This window comes from Calypte anna, chromosome 2 (assembly GCF_003957555.1).
Source record: "Calypte anna isolate BGI_N300 chromosome 2, bCalAnn1_v1.p, whole genome shotgun sequence".
NCBI classification, from domain to species: Eukaryota; Metazoa; Chordata; class Aves; order Apodiformes; family Trochilidae; genus Calypte; species Calypte anna.
The window spans coordinates 95,538,084-95,553,872 of NC_044245.1; positions in this window are offsets into that span (position 1 = coordinate 95,538,084).

Below are 15,789 nucleotides of genomic sequence, written 5' to 3' on the forward strand. Positions count from 1 at the left end.
CATTCTCCTTTAATAACAGCTTTGTGTGACCTGTAGTTGAAAACACTTGCCTTTCAGGTTTCTTCTTAATTGCAGCATTAGCTTTTTCCTCACAGTTTAACTTCATGAAACTGGGACAGTCTAATACTGAGTGCCTCGATATAGATATAGATATAGATTGGGGGAAGAAAAAGCTGGAGTGCAGCCCTGCAGAAAGGGATCTGAGTTGTAGGTTTGATATGAGCTTATAATATGCCCTGTAAGAAAAAGGACCAGCTGTATCCAGGATTGTATTAAGCACAATATAGCTAACTGGTCAAAAGAAGGGTTTATCCCACTTTACTGCAGCATTGGTGTGAGCTCATCTGGAGGACTCTGTGCAGTTTTGGTGTTTGGTATAAGCAGGTTATAAAAATAGAACTTGTCCAAAGGTGGGCAACAATGATGGTACAAGGAGTAGAGGGCATGACTTGAAAGAAGTGGGTAAGGATACTGGGTTTATTCACTTAGAAGAGACTGAGGGGTGACCTCCTTATTGCCCGCAATTTCCTGATGTGGGAGGCAGAGCTGGAGGTGTTTTGTGTCTTCTCTCCAACAACCTGGTGGTAGGTAGGACACTAGGGAATGGCTTAAAGCTTCATTGGGAGAGTTCAGGCTGGATATTAGGAAAAGGTTTTTTTACTGAGAGGATTGTCAAGCACTGGAGCACACTCCTCAGGGAAGTGGTCATGGCCCAAAGGCTGTCAGTGTTCAAGAAGCAATTGGACAGTGCCCTCAGAATATGGTTTGGCTTCTGGGCTGCCGTGTGTGGAGCCAGGAGTTAGACTCAGTGATCCCTGTGGCTCCTTCCAGCTCAGGGGGATGCTATGTAGTTCTGTGATTCTAACACTATGGTAAACCTAGCCTTTAGACCCTTCAAAAGGGGCTTACTCTTATTCTCAGTATTATTTTTCCTTCATTATATTGTTAAAATAAAATTTTATTTTAATAAAGCCTTAATAAGCTACTAGTTTAGAAAGTTTTTTAGAAAGTTTATAGCATTTCTATATAAACTTAGTTTGCAGAAGTTTATGCTAGCAATGAAACTACAGCTTAAACACTATGAATAGCAAACTGTCTGAATAAAGAAATCCAGTTAATACTAAAGGGATTTAAAAAAAAAAAGTTTATTTTATTTGGAAAAAAGGGAAGACCACTCTGAATGACTACAAGGGTGTTGTGAGGTTATGTAGGGAGAAAATTTGGAAGGCCAAAGAATGCAATCTGGCTTCATCTGTTAAAGATAACGAGAATTGTTTCTACAAATATAATAAGAACAAAAGGAGGGCTAGGGAGAATCTCTGTCCTTTATTGGATGTGGGGAGAAGCATAGTGATCAAGGATGAGGAAAAAGCTGAGTTACTTAATACCTTCTTTGCTTCAATCTTCAGTAGTAGGACCATTTGTTCCCTGGGTCCCAGTCCCCTGACCATGAAGGCAGGGGTGGGGAGCAGATTGAACCCCCCATAATCCGAGAAGAGGGGGTTAGTGACCTGCTGCACCATTCAGACATACATAAGTCTGTAGAGCCAGATGTAATACAGACAGTGGTATTGAGAGAGCTGGTGGAAGTGCTCACTAAGCCACTTTTCATCATTTATCAACAGTCCTGGCTTAAGGGGGAGGTCTTATTTGACTGAAGCTTGGACGACACTAAGCTGGGGGGAAGTGTTGATCAACTGGAAGGCAGGAGGGCTCTGCAGAGGGACCTGGACAGACTGGAGAGTTGGGCTGATTCCAATGGGATGAGGTTCAACACGACCAAGTGCCGGGTCCTGCACTTTGGCCACAACAACCCCAGCTACAGGCTGGGGACAGAGTGGCTGGAGAGCAGCCAGGCAGAAAGGCACTTGGGAGTCTGGATTGACAGGAAGCTGAACATGAGCCAGCAGTGTGCCCAGGTGGCCAAGAAAGCCAATGGCATCCTGGCCTGTATCCAGAACAGCGTCGCCAGCAGGTCCAAGGAAGTGATTCTGCCCCTATACTCAGCCCTGGTGAGGCCACACCTCGAGTACTGTGTCCAGTTCTGGGCCCCCCAGTTCAGGAAGGATATTGAGGTCCTGGAGCAGGTCCAAAGGAGGGCAACCAGGCTGGTGAAGGGACTCGAGCACAGACCCTATGAGGAGAGGCTGAGAGAGATGGGGGTGTTCAGCCTGGAGAAGAGGAGGCTCAGGGGAGACCTCATCGCTCTCTACAACTCCCTGAAAGGAGGTTGTAACCGGGTGGACGTTGGTCTCTTTTCCCAGGCAACTCTCAACAAGACAAGAGGGCATGTCTTGAGTTGTGCCAGGGGAAATTTAGGTTAGATATTAGAAAGAATTTCTTTATGGAGAGAGTGATCAAGCATTGGAATGGGCTGCCCAGGGAACTGGTGGATTCTTCATCCCTGGAGATATTTAAAAAGAGACTGGATGTGGCACTCAGTGCCATGGTCTAGCAACCGAAACGGTGGTAAAAGGGTTGGACTAGATGATCTCTGAGGTCCCTTCCAACCCAGCCAATTCTATGATTCTATGAATCTATGAAAATGTGACCCCCTTCTACAAGAAGAGATGAAAGGAGGATACTGGGAACCACAGGCTTGTTAGTATGACATCAGTGTCAGAGAAGGCTATGGAGCAGGTCTTCAGTACCAGTATGCAAAGCATGCAGGACAACCAGGTGATCAGGCCCAGTTATCTTGGGTTCATGAAGGGCAGGTCTTACTTGACAAACCTTAACTTTCTACAACAAAGTGATCCATTCAGCGGATGGGGGGAAGACTGTGGATTTTATTTTTTTTTTTACCTGGGCTTTTGTAAAACCCTTGACACTGTTTCCCACACCATTCTTCTGGAGAAACTGGCTACCTATGGTTTAGGCTGGTGTACTCTTTTCTGGGTAAGACATGGCTGTATGCGAAGGCCCAAAAAGTTGTGGTTGAATGGAGTCAAATCCAACTGGCAGCTGGTGACAAGTGATATTCCCCAGAGCTCAGTATTGGGGCCAGTTCTGTGTAATACCTTTGTCAGTGATCTGGATGAGGAGATCGAATGCTTCCTCAGTAAGTTTGCAGATGACACCAAATTGGGCAGGAGTGTTGATCTATATGAGGGTAGGAAGGCTCTGCAGGGGAACCTGGACAGACTAAATCAAGGAACTGAGACCAGTATTAGGACATTCAATAGGTCAAGTGCCATGTCACAACATTTGGGTCACAACCCCATGCAATGTCACAGTCTTGGGGAAGATTCCCAGAGGAAAAGGACTTGGGAGCATTGGTCAACAGGATGCTGAATATGAGCCAGCAGTATACCCAGGTGGTGAAGGAGGCCAAGAGCATCCTGTATGGTATCAGAAATAGTGTGGCCAGCAGGAATAGGGAAGTGATTGTCCCCCTGTACGTGGCAATTGTGAGGCCAGACCTCGAATACTATTTTCAGTTTTGGGTCACCCACTACAAGAAAGACATCGAGGTGCTGGAGAAAGTCCAGAAAAGGGCAGCCAAGATGGTGAAGGATCTGGAGAATAAGTCTTATGAGGATTGTCTGAGGGAACTGGTGTTGTTTAGTCTGAAAAAAGGAGGTTGAGGGGAGACCTTATCAATCTCTGAAACTACATGAAAGGATGTTGTTGAGAGGTGGGATTGGGATTTGTCTCCCTAGTAACAAGTGACAGGACTACAGGAAATGACTTCAAGTTGTGTCAGTGGAGGTTTTGATTGGATATTATAAGAAACCTGTTCACTGAAAGGGTAATCAAACACAGGAACAGGGTGACCAAGGAGGTAGAAGTTTTTAAAAGATTTGTCAGTGTGGTACTTAGAACATGGATTAGCACTTGACTCTGTAGAGTCACAGAACAATTCTGTGATTCTATGATCCAGTAATTCTGTAAAGCAATTCAAGTTTGGAATATAAAAATCTGTGTAAAAGTTAAGATAAATATTTTCTACTTTATAGCATATTTTTGAAATTGAATTTTAACACATTTTAGTAGGAACTTTTAACTCTGTCCTATTTTTAAAAACATTTGTAAAATATCCCTCTTTGGAAAAAAAGACTGAGGAATTATAAATTTTATTATACATACAGCTGTACTTACAGATCTTTAAAATTTGTATAGTTCCATTGAAATCTCTGTAACACCAAGCAATGAAGAAGCTGGGCCTACTTTATACCCTAAGATGGGTCTACTTAGTCTCTAAGAAAGGACTACTTAAAAGTAGTCTATAATTAATGAAAATATCCCTAATTAATCTAAATTAGCTCCTATTCCATTTCAAAACATATCTGTTTGTATAATAAATTATAAGAAATTGTAAATTCTAAAAGTTCAGTGAAAGACAAATGCTGAGATATGTTAATAGCTAATGGATAAAACCAGCATTTACATTACAAATCAGCATGTGGTCCTTTGAAGTCAGTAGATTAAATCTTTGTACTGTTGAAGTCAAGTTATGATCACAAAGAAAATATACTTAGGTGGAAGATTTTTAATTAAATATGAAAGGACATAAAAAGAGAAAATTGACAAGTAAATTCTTTCTCAAACTTGCTTTAGTTTTAGCAGTTGGTCATGTACCTTTATGTGTGTCCAGATGCTCTTTCAAGAGTCTCCAAAGGAAAAAAATGGTTTTATTATATGCAATTCATGCTTGCTTGGCTAAATCTGGATATAGTTTGTCTGCTGTAGACATCCTTGTTAAGTTCTAGAGAGGCTATTTTCTTTGTTTTCAGTTTTTTCCCTCCACACTTGTTTGGTTGGACTAGGACTGGGAAAAACAAAAACCCTGCTACCTTTGTGTGTTGGCTCTTTCTTCTTTCTCACTCTTGTTAATACTTTATCTGGCTTCTAAAGATGAGATATCATTGCAAGCATTGTGATTTTACCATTCTAGACAGTTTGTTTACTCCCACAGGATATTTTAAAACTTATCTCTTTAAAGATCTTTCTTTTCTGTAACATCAGGCAAAGAGACAATAAAAACAGTCCATAACGTTGAATGACTGAGTCCTTGATTTCAAGTAAGTGTCTCAGGAAAGGCAGAATTTTATCTGTTAATTTTAACTTTATTTATCTTCATTGCTATCTAGTTATTTATCTATTACATTCACATTTAATGTAATTTTGTTTTTCTCAAGAATGGTTATCTTTTGCCACAGCAGCATGCTGGTACTTTAGCACTTCCTCACTGCAAAAGATAGATATACCACTTACTTTCAACGGCAGGGTTTGCTTGAATAGTCAGATAAACTTGCATACAACAGAGAATTTCAGGCATAACAAATAGCTTAAAAATTTTCCATTACCACGTAGCATCAGTGAAGTTACTATGAAAGCAAGGTTGATGTTTTATCTCTCTTCTCATAGTTTTATTCCCATATTATTTGGATTTATTTTAAGCAGAGTTTTTATAGTAAAAATGTGACCTGTAACCTACCAGTTTTCTAGCAATGCCTTTTTTTGAAAATCCCTTCCACATATGTTATTCTAATTCAGAGGAGAAGGTTTCTAGAAGGCCTAAAAATACACCTCACTTTTGCATTACTTGTATATATTAGATTAATATGATTCTATGAACATACTGAAACTAAATTTAGAAAAAATGCTATTGAACTGATGTGAGACTTTTAACTTTACTTCAAGATCATGAATTACTTCTCTATTGATATTAAAACACTGACTTACATGCTTGGGAACACAACTAATTTGGAAGAAAATTGTATTACAAAGTTTCAAAGTAATTTAACAGTGGATTTTTTCTCTGTTTCTTGAAGGTGTAGTAATCCTTCAGAAAATAAAAACATTTATTAATTAATGAGATAAACTGTATTTAAAATATTGGATTGTTTGAGGTTTTTCTCTTACGTTAATTTTATGGACTTCTGTAGTTAAACTCTTAAAGCTACTAAGACCTAATGAAAGATTCAATCAAGTTAGGTTTTCCCACAAAAGAAAAGAACAGCAAGGATTTTAGCCTGCTGCTCATGTGGAGAAAATAAAATAAAAAATTAAGATTGTTTCAGATTTTTTTAGAAAAGGTTAACTGTTTTACAGACTCTTACAGAGGAACAAATGTTTTCTCATTTTCAGTGATGCTACTCTCCCTGACACAGCTTCATATCAGTGGTTACAGTCACATACAATTGCTTTGGATAGAAGAGCTTCTCAGAGGATGTTATTCAAGTGTTGCCTCTCTTTCCATTATATTCAAGTGTAGATTATGATTATATAGCAAGGAAGTTAACACATAGGGGTTTAGTATTTCTCTAGTGGGTTTTAGAGTTTTACTTTTGCAGAGTGTGAATAGAAAACAGTGAAGAAAAATCAGTTTTCAGCCTACTATGAAATCCCTGTTATAGAGTCCTAACTAATTATTTTGGAATGCTGTAGTTAAAATTAAATTCTTATGGTATCAGTTTTCAAAGACCACTGTAGTTATTAATAGCTAAGTATACATATAGAAAAAATTAATATGTTATATCCACACTTGTACTGCTTTTTATATATATGTGGGAAAAACAAAATAAAAAGCTTCAATTTGACTGGTGCTTTGTGTCATAACACATTTATATATATGTATACAAAATAATACTTATAAACATTTTATTCCATCTGAAGAAAACCAGATTTAATGTGTCTCCTATACAATGTGAGTGACATTTGAAGATTCGAACAGCTTCATATGTTATAAACTTGAGTGTCTTCTTCCCTCCCTGTTTATATTTTCTATTACTTATATTCAGAGGAAAAAATAGGTCAAAAGGGAAAAAAAGACACTTTTGATTATCTAGTCCAGACTCATCTAACTTCAAAGTTAAATTAGGATGCTCAAGGCTGTATCTAAACAATAAGCGATTACAAGGTTACATTTCTTTAATGCTTCTATGGGCTAAATAAAACCTTAAAACTTATTATGAATGTTGAAAAAAAAAATCAATATCTGCAACAAACAATAGATCACATAACAAAGCCTGTAAGAATTCACCAATCTAGGCCAAGTTTAGTTAACTCATTGATACTAATTTTATCTTATTTATTTCACCATAGCCAAAAGTCACCATGTGAAGCTAGTTAAAAGAAGACAGGTGTGCCAATGCAAATCTAAAAATAGTAGAATATTCTTTAAAGAAAGAGTAAAAATAGGGAAGAGACTACAACAAATGCACAAAGTTCAGCACCAGGTCCTGCATGTGTTTCAGAGTAATCTCAAGCACAAGCAGAGGCTGAGCAGAGAATGGACTGAGAAGATCCCTCAGGAAAAGGACTTGGGGATGTTTGTTGATGAGAAGCTCAACATGAGCCAGCAACGACTGCTTGAAGCCCAGGAAGCAAACTGTATCCTGGACTGCATCAAAACAAGCCTGGTCTGCAGGCTCAGGGTGTTAATGCTCCCCATCAGCTCTTCTCTCATGAGACCCCATCTGGAGTAATGTGTCCATTCCTGGAGCTCCCACCAGAGGAGGGACATGGAGCTCTTGGAGGGAGTCCAGAGGAGGGACACAAAGATGATCAGAGGGCTGGAGCACCTCTCCTCTGAAGGCATTCTGATAGAGTTGTTCAGCCTGGAGAAGAGAAGGCTCTGGGTAGACCTTATAGTGGCCTTCCAGTGCCTGAAGGGGACCTGGAGTAAAGATGGGGTGTGACTTTTTGTAAGGGCATCTTAGTGATAGAACAAGGAGTAATGGCTTTAAACTGAAAGGGGTAAATTTAGGTTAGACATTAGGAAGAAATCTGTGACTGTGGGGATAGTGAGACACAGGGACAGGTTGCCCAGGGAAGATGTGAAGGCCCCAGCATTGAAAGTGTTCAGGGCAAGGTTGGACAGGGCTTTGAGCAACCTGGTCTAGCAGGGCATGTCCCTGACCATAGGAATTTGGAACTAGATGATCTTTAAGGTCCCTTCCACAGTAAACCATTCCAAGATTCAATCAAGTCTTCCTCTCCACCAGTAAAGGCATTTTATTTTTTTCAAGTGATTTTCACACTCATCTACATGAAGAGTTACCCACAGAATGTTATTTTTTGCATCAAATACAGTCTCTTGATCAGCTCCAACCACAAGAAAGGCTTCTACTTTTGTGTCTGGAATAAAAAAAAAATTTTCATGCCATCAAGTTTTTCTGCTAGTATACTAATAGGACTTCTTAGATGTTTTCTCCCCCTTCCTGGAACATATGCTAAATCATACATGATATCCATTTCAGGGGGAAAAATGGTTTCTCTGATCTTGTTTAACCTTTGAAATTTTAAATGGTTCTTCAAAATCATATGATTCCTGCTTGGTATAAATATCAGTAAAATTTAAAGAGTTGCCTTGCAAAGATTACAGAGTTTGTCTGGATGGCTGTACCACACCCTCTTTTCATTTTCTTCAGCATAATTAGCAGGAAATAGGGGTGCAGCTCCATTTAGTTTACAGAACTAGGAGACAAAATATTTTAAATTGGAAGACACTCATCTACTATTCAAAGCATTTGGAAATCTAAATCTGCTTTTAGATTTAATTTTAGTCTCTTTGGCAACCTACAAAGTGAACTATCCACTTCTTTAGCATGAGAATTCAGGGATCTTACAAGGTATTCAAAGTTGGATCATTGCATAAACAATACCCAGTTTTGCTTTTTCGAGGATAATATATATAAAGATATTTTACTTGAAATAAGGTTTAATTAACTTGCAAGTGAAACAAAACATGGAAGAGCAAAGTAATACAAATCAAATACTTTTCTTTGAGGTGACTTAATGGTATATTATAACGTTTTTTGTTATCTGAATGATATTGTTAAGGAAAGATGGCACAAGATCTTTTAAAAAGTCATCCTATGTCTATGAGAAAAATAAATGTGATTTTTGATATTATGACTTAGCCAAAAAGGACAATTCTGTGTGTAACACGTGAACTTGTTTTTACAGAAGTTGGATTTATATCATAGAGTAACATGAATGTGGTCATTCTGGAGATAGTGTCCAGAAACTGTTACCTTAATGTATAACACCAGTACTGGTTTGTTCTTATCCGGGGTCAAAGATCAGTCCAAGATTTTCAAGGCCATGATACTGATTTTGTGATTATTTGTATTTATGTGTCTTAATTCACTTTAGTAGTCACGCTGAATTAATGGAGCCCTCTATGAACAAGGCCATATATACTTTTTTTTTTTTTTCTTATTTGCTTTGCATTTACTGTTGCTGTCAATTTGTGGTCAATATTAAACTTTCTAACCTGTCCTGGATTCAGAGGACTGCATAAGATTGCTTAGCTAATGTATTCCTTCCAAGGATTTAAACTCTGAACAAGAAGAAGAATCAGTGTGGACTTGACTGGAAAAATGTGAACTTCAGGAATGCAACCCTGCAGATTCCACCGACTAACCTGGATTCCAACCAAGATCTTGTAAGTTCCCATGTGGTGAGTTTGGATGACAAAAGGTCAGTCTATATGAGGTCTCAGTTCAGTGTCCCAAACAGCTTAGAAATACCTGAATTATATTCAAGTGGCAGAATAACTTTATGAAAAGTTATTTCAATATATTTTTAATTATCAATACATATTTATAACAGGAAAATTTCAGTTCTTCTGCATGTGCAGAATTTTTTTATTTTATCACATATAAATATAAATTATGCATGCCAGGGGAAGCATGAACACCTCATTTTCAAGATCTGACATGTTATGACAAATTTTATCTTACCTAAAGTCTTATTATCTAAAGACCATCATACTACCTATGATAATTTTTTAGAAATTTTTCTTTGCTTTTACTTTTTTTTTTTTAATATATTTGTATATTATCTTGTTAAAACAGCACTATCAGAAAAAGTGATAAAATATTTTGGATGTGACAGGTATCATAGATAATTTTAAACTTGTGTGAGACATTTGAATTGTCCAGTAAACTTAAGATACATCCCATATTATTCTGAGTTTCAGAAAAATTACAAAATGCAGGAACATTCTTTCCCTCCCAGTAGGACACAGGCACATTGAATATTTATTTATTGAAATTTATTGAAAATAAAGCCTGTGCAACTGAACTAACTACTAACCACAGCTTTAAGCACACACATGCTGGTACAATTGCTGAATTTTCTTTACAAATTCGCTTTCAACATCTACTCAGGGATGTGCTTAGCTGAAGCATGAAATAAGTTCCTATTCTGATATCAAAAGTAAGTAGGTAGGAGAAGGAATGGAAGTACTGAAAGAGTTAACTCACATGAGTATTCCTCAAAATAGCAGAGGAATTATGTCATGAGTAAGGTTATTTACAAGTGCCTGATATTGTCACAGTTGAAAAGAGCTCTAAGATCACGGTATCAGGATGAAAAAAAAAAAAAAAAATCTATCACCATGACCTCTAGAAAGTGTCGTGCAGTGCCTCATCTACACAGTTTTTATGTACCTCCAGGGATGATGACTCCACCATTCCCAACCTGGGCAGCCCATTCCAGCACCTGACTATTCTCTCCATTAAGAAATTCCTTCTAGTTTCTCATCTAAACCTCCCCTGATGCAACTTCAGGCCATTTCCTCTACTCCTATCATGAAATCACTTGAGAGCAGAGGCCAGCACCCACCTCCCTACAGCCTCCTTTTAGGTAGTTCCAGAGATCAATAAGGTCTCCTCCCAGTCTCCTCCAAACTAAACATTCCTAATTCCCTCAGCTTCTCCTCACAGGACCTGTTCTCCAGACCCTTCACCAGTTTGGTTGCCCTTCTCTGAGCTTTTTTCCAGCAGCTCAATGCCTTTCTTGTAGTGAGGAGCCCAGAACTGAACAGAGTACTTGAGGTGAGGCTGGCTGAATAAGGGGCACGGTCACTCCTTTCTCCTACTGGCAACACCATTCCTGGTACCAGCCAGGATGCTGTTGGCCTTCTTGGCCACCTGGGCACACTGTTGGCTTTGTCTGACTTTGTTGGAGTCCAAAGTCCAAATATTGGACTCTGTTGTTATCACTTACTCTTATAAATAAGAGAGAAAATACTTTAAAAAAATAAAGAAAACAGATGTTTAAATTATTTTTTTAAGAATATACAGGCACTCAAAAGCATTTATTTTTGCATAGTCTATTTTTACTTCATTAAAGCATCCTTCAAAAAATAGGTAGTACCTTCCCAGTGTCTTTTATATTTTTTTGTACAGTTCCTTATACAGTAACATTCTGACCATAAAAAAAAAGATAGTTTTCCAAAAATGTGGTTAGTTGACACAAGGTTAAGTATCACATAAATTAATATAATATAATATAATGTAATATAACAATTACATATATGCCAGTTATATTAATTATATTAATCAATGTTAATACAAATATAATATTAATTTGATATAAATATAATATAAACATAATATAATAATAACATTACAAACCAATAACATGTGGGGCTGGTTAAAATCTGTTTTCACTTAGGTATTCAAGCAATGTATTTGAAATATATTCTTCACGTCTAAATTACATTATCAGGAAGATGGTTTAGTTTGGTTTTCAGAGTCCTCAGAGAAAGATATAATTTTCATAAGACATACAGCTTTATTTGCATTTTGTAATTGCATTGGTATTTCTTTTCCTAAAGGACTACACAGAATCTTACTTGGTGTATATAGTATGCTATCTGTAGTACTTAGCTGGTACAAATAGTAGTAATAAGTGTATAAAATATATGATAAGAAGAATTATATTTCGGCAGTAGACTGATTGAGTGCTATTTTCCAGAAAATCTGGATGAAAATTGTCAGATGTTGGTCTCAGATTCACTTCACTTGATCAATTGTGAGCATTTATAAAGGCACCTTATTTAGTGACCTTATACTGTTTTCAAACCAACAAGAAATCTCAGAACATGTTCTTATTATTCTTCTCCTATTTTCCCTGTCATTAAAGGGTTTGGTTTTTTTGTTTGTGGGTTTTTTGTTTGATTGATTTTTTGGTTTCAGTTTGTTGTTGGTTTTGGTTTGGTTTTTTGTTTTGTTTTTTTTAATGAATTTAAGCACCAAAAGGCTCAAATTTTTTAGGAGCTGTCTTATCTTAAAACTTTCATGAATTAAACTAGCACATTTTTTGTGGTTCTTTTTTTTTCAAAAGTTTCTTATCATTGTAAGCTTTTCATCTATTAAATAAATCAGATCTGTTCTGCTTTCATAATAGTGCAATATCAATACCACACAATGTCTCTGGAATTTGCCATCTTGCAAATTAGTTCAGAAATACCTGTGGTGTTTCTTAGTGAAACTGTTGTCAATAAAAGAGTAGCAGTGATGACATTTAGATATTTATAAAACCCACTGCCTTTCAATAAGATGAGATTATAGTCAAAAGAAACCTCTGTGTATTAAACACAGCACGCATCTGATCAGTTATGTGCTAAAACATCCCATCATTTAATAAAATATATTCTCTTAGAACGTTTTGTGTTGCAAATCTATGACTAGCTGCCAAAACATTTCATTAGCTAAATGAACCATGAGACAAAGTAGATGACCTGTGTGTATTGGTAATTTTCTATGTAGTCTGAAATGAGACATGATCCTGAATCAGCAGGTAGTTAGGTGACTTTTCCTTTTCACTTTTAATAATTTTGAAAGTTGTTGGAAAATACAGTACACTTGGTAATATCTAGGTTACTTTCAGCATGCAGAACATCAATTAGGGCTCCACTGACATTGCAAAGGGGTAGGATGAGGATGGGGTACTCTATCAACTCTGCTTAGGCCATTTATTTTCCTGCTCTGGAGGCTGCACACAGAAACACATCAACTCACAACCTGTGAAGCATGAAGATGAAGCAATTTGGCCCTTAGTAGATGCAGTGGGTAGTCTGCATCATCAGATCATTTAAGCACAGCCTATTTTATTCTTAAAAAATACATGAAAACCTAAGCTGAGCAGGAACAGGGGAGAGGAACCAAATAATGTCACAGTCAGAGCTGCACTATTAACCCCAGAGAAAGAATCAATAGGATAATAGTCAACATTTCACAGCAAAGATGACGGTGCATCTACATACCTGTATACATTGGGATTTAACTAATAATTTAGTACCTTAATCTATGGAAGTTCAAACATTTGCTTGTCTTCAGATGTCAGTGTCAAAGAGTGTAGTTCATTGATATACCTCATTCCGATTTGCAAGACACCACTGTAGTCTGTTTTCTTCAGTCCTACTAAATTGTAAAGTGTTCCATTACCTTCATAAAAAGTGTATGTAGGTAAAAGTAAAATACCAGAAAGAAATTTACTTCCCTCCCCTGGCTGATGGAACACTCACAGTTTTAACAGATGCTTAACATAAAAAAAATTTTCATAAAATTTATGATTTGATATTGATTGAATTTCCAACTAATATAACAGGAATCATTCCTAGGTTCGTGTCTGTTTCTTATGTGACCATTTTTATTGCTTTTAAGTATATGTGAGTCATTTAAAGTCTATATTTGATTTTTTTGATACTTTCCAGAGGTATCTGTTTTAAGCCCCTTACAGCTTTGTTGAAGTTCATTGAATTTAAGCAGATATTTTTAAGAAGAGATTTCTGATACATGCAGACACTTTCAAGTAGTACAAACTTTAAAAAATTACACTTCTTGGAACCAAGTTAGGGAAAAATGTGTTCTTATACCCCTGTTTGAAAAAATTAGTTAGATTATATATTGAAATTTATTTATTTATTTTTTAAGTTAAAATTAAACCTCTTTTTAATAGTATGGATTAGGTCTGTGTGGCTTTGGTGGCAGGTGAGGGGCCACAGGGGTTTTGTGAAGCTGCTCTAAGGTCCCTTGGCTCCAAAACTCAACTCAGCTCTGATCGAGACTGAGCCCATCAGCCATGAAGGTAACTCCTCTGCAATAATATATTCAAGAAAGGGAAAAGGAAACTACAAAAATAGCTGCAGGATAACAAGATCAGGGAGAGAGGAGGAGGGAGAAGATTCCTGAGCAGAGTTTCCCCTGCAGCCTATGGTAAAAGGGCAGTCACCTCACCAGGGAGGGAGGAAGTAGAGAAGTCAGGAGTGAAATACTTTGGGCCCAGGGAAGAAGGGAGAGGTGGGAGAGGGATTTTTAAGATTTGGTTTTGTTTCTCATTGTCCTGCTCTGATTTGATTGGTGACAAATTAAATCATTAACTCTGTTTTCCTGGGATCATTGATGAGTGATCCCTCCCTGTCCCTGTCTCAACACGAGTTCTTGTTACAGCTTCTCCTCCCCATCCCTTCCAACAGAACTGAGCAAGCAGCTGTGTTCTGTGTTTCTGGCTGAGCTTAAGAAACTGCACAGCAGTATTGTGATTTACCCAGCTACACTCACGTTATAAAAGGTACAAAAATTATTTGTTGCCCACAGAGAATTTTTTTATATCATAGCTAAATGACAATACAATTTTGTAAATTTTGCTATGATTGTAGAAGGCACCCATGCTATTTCCAGGACTTTCTCTTCCTGCCTTTTCCTTCCAGTTGTTCCTCTGAGTTGTTTTATCCAAGTTTGGGGGTAAAAAAGCTGAAAATGAAAATTTATTGTTATTGCTGCTGCTAGGTAGTAAGCACAGAGAACAGAGACAGGGTATGATGGGAAAGGTGGGAAAGGAACAATGGACAGATTTGGAGGGAACAAGAAGAAAAAGGCCTGGAGTTGAGAAGTAAGAGAGGGTAAACAGTGGACTGTTGATGCAGAAGTCACAGACACTGCACACGACCAATATGATCAAGCAAATGCCACTTTATTGCCTATATAGCTCGGTTTATGTACACTTTCTGTCTCTTGCTGATGAGCAAGCCATTTGTTGATTGGTTAATATGTGTTGTCCACACACCTAAAGCAATGATTTTCTCCCTGCATCTGTAAATACTGTTAATCTATCAATAGGAGTTTCTGACCTGATTGTTTTTTCCTCAAAAATCTTGATTTTGTTACATTGGTAAGAGTTTACCATCAATGCTTGTAAGTGGTGAGTTCCTATGGTGAGAGTATAGGAGAAATATATGTGAATAAATTAATATTTTAATATTCAGCTCAGGGTTTAAATACTATACTGAATTGGTTTGGAGATCTTAATACGGAGTGGTCAAAGAAAAATAACAGGAATCTACAGTTTCAAATTATATCAAAACACACGAATCTAAGAATTTTAGCCATATCAGTTCTGGAAAGCCTTAACCAAGGTTTGAATTTTAAATGAATTTTTACCTTTTATTCACTTAGTATAACTGTAAAACACAGATTCCTTTTTTGGCTATTCAGAATCATGGAGTCTGAGTTTTCTTTCTCCTGCAGTTCCTATGACAACACACCCAGGTCTCTGTTTCTGTCATTTTCTCATCTGGTCAGCAGGGCCTTTTTCTTCTGTTTCTGGTTTTCCAGATTCACAATAAAAACAGTTGGCATGTGCAGATAACCAGCAGAGATTGCTCACTTCTAAAACCCAGAACTCATAGCACCAACTAGAAATATTGAATTATATATCTGCAACTGTTTTTTCAGTGCCATGGATGTATGTGGATATCAAGTATCAAATGGTTTTACTATATGAAGTACACTGCCTGGGTCACTTCTGATCAGTGGAGCAGATGCACTGACTCGGGATATTAGGTTATTTGTTTCTTCTCTTAAAAAACTAAAGTAGTCTTACTCATCTGTGGCCAGCTGATATCTCAGAATTGAAATGTCAGCTGCGTTTACCATTCTCAAATTGAGACATTAGGGATGAAAACATGTGTCATGATAAAACAAACAGTAATTATATAGCAGCAGAATGACATAGTTTCCTAGCAACAGAGACATATATTTTAAA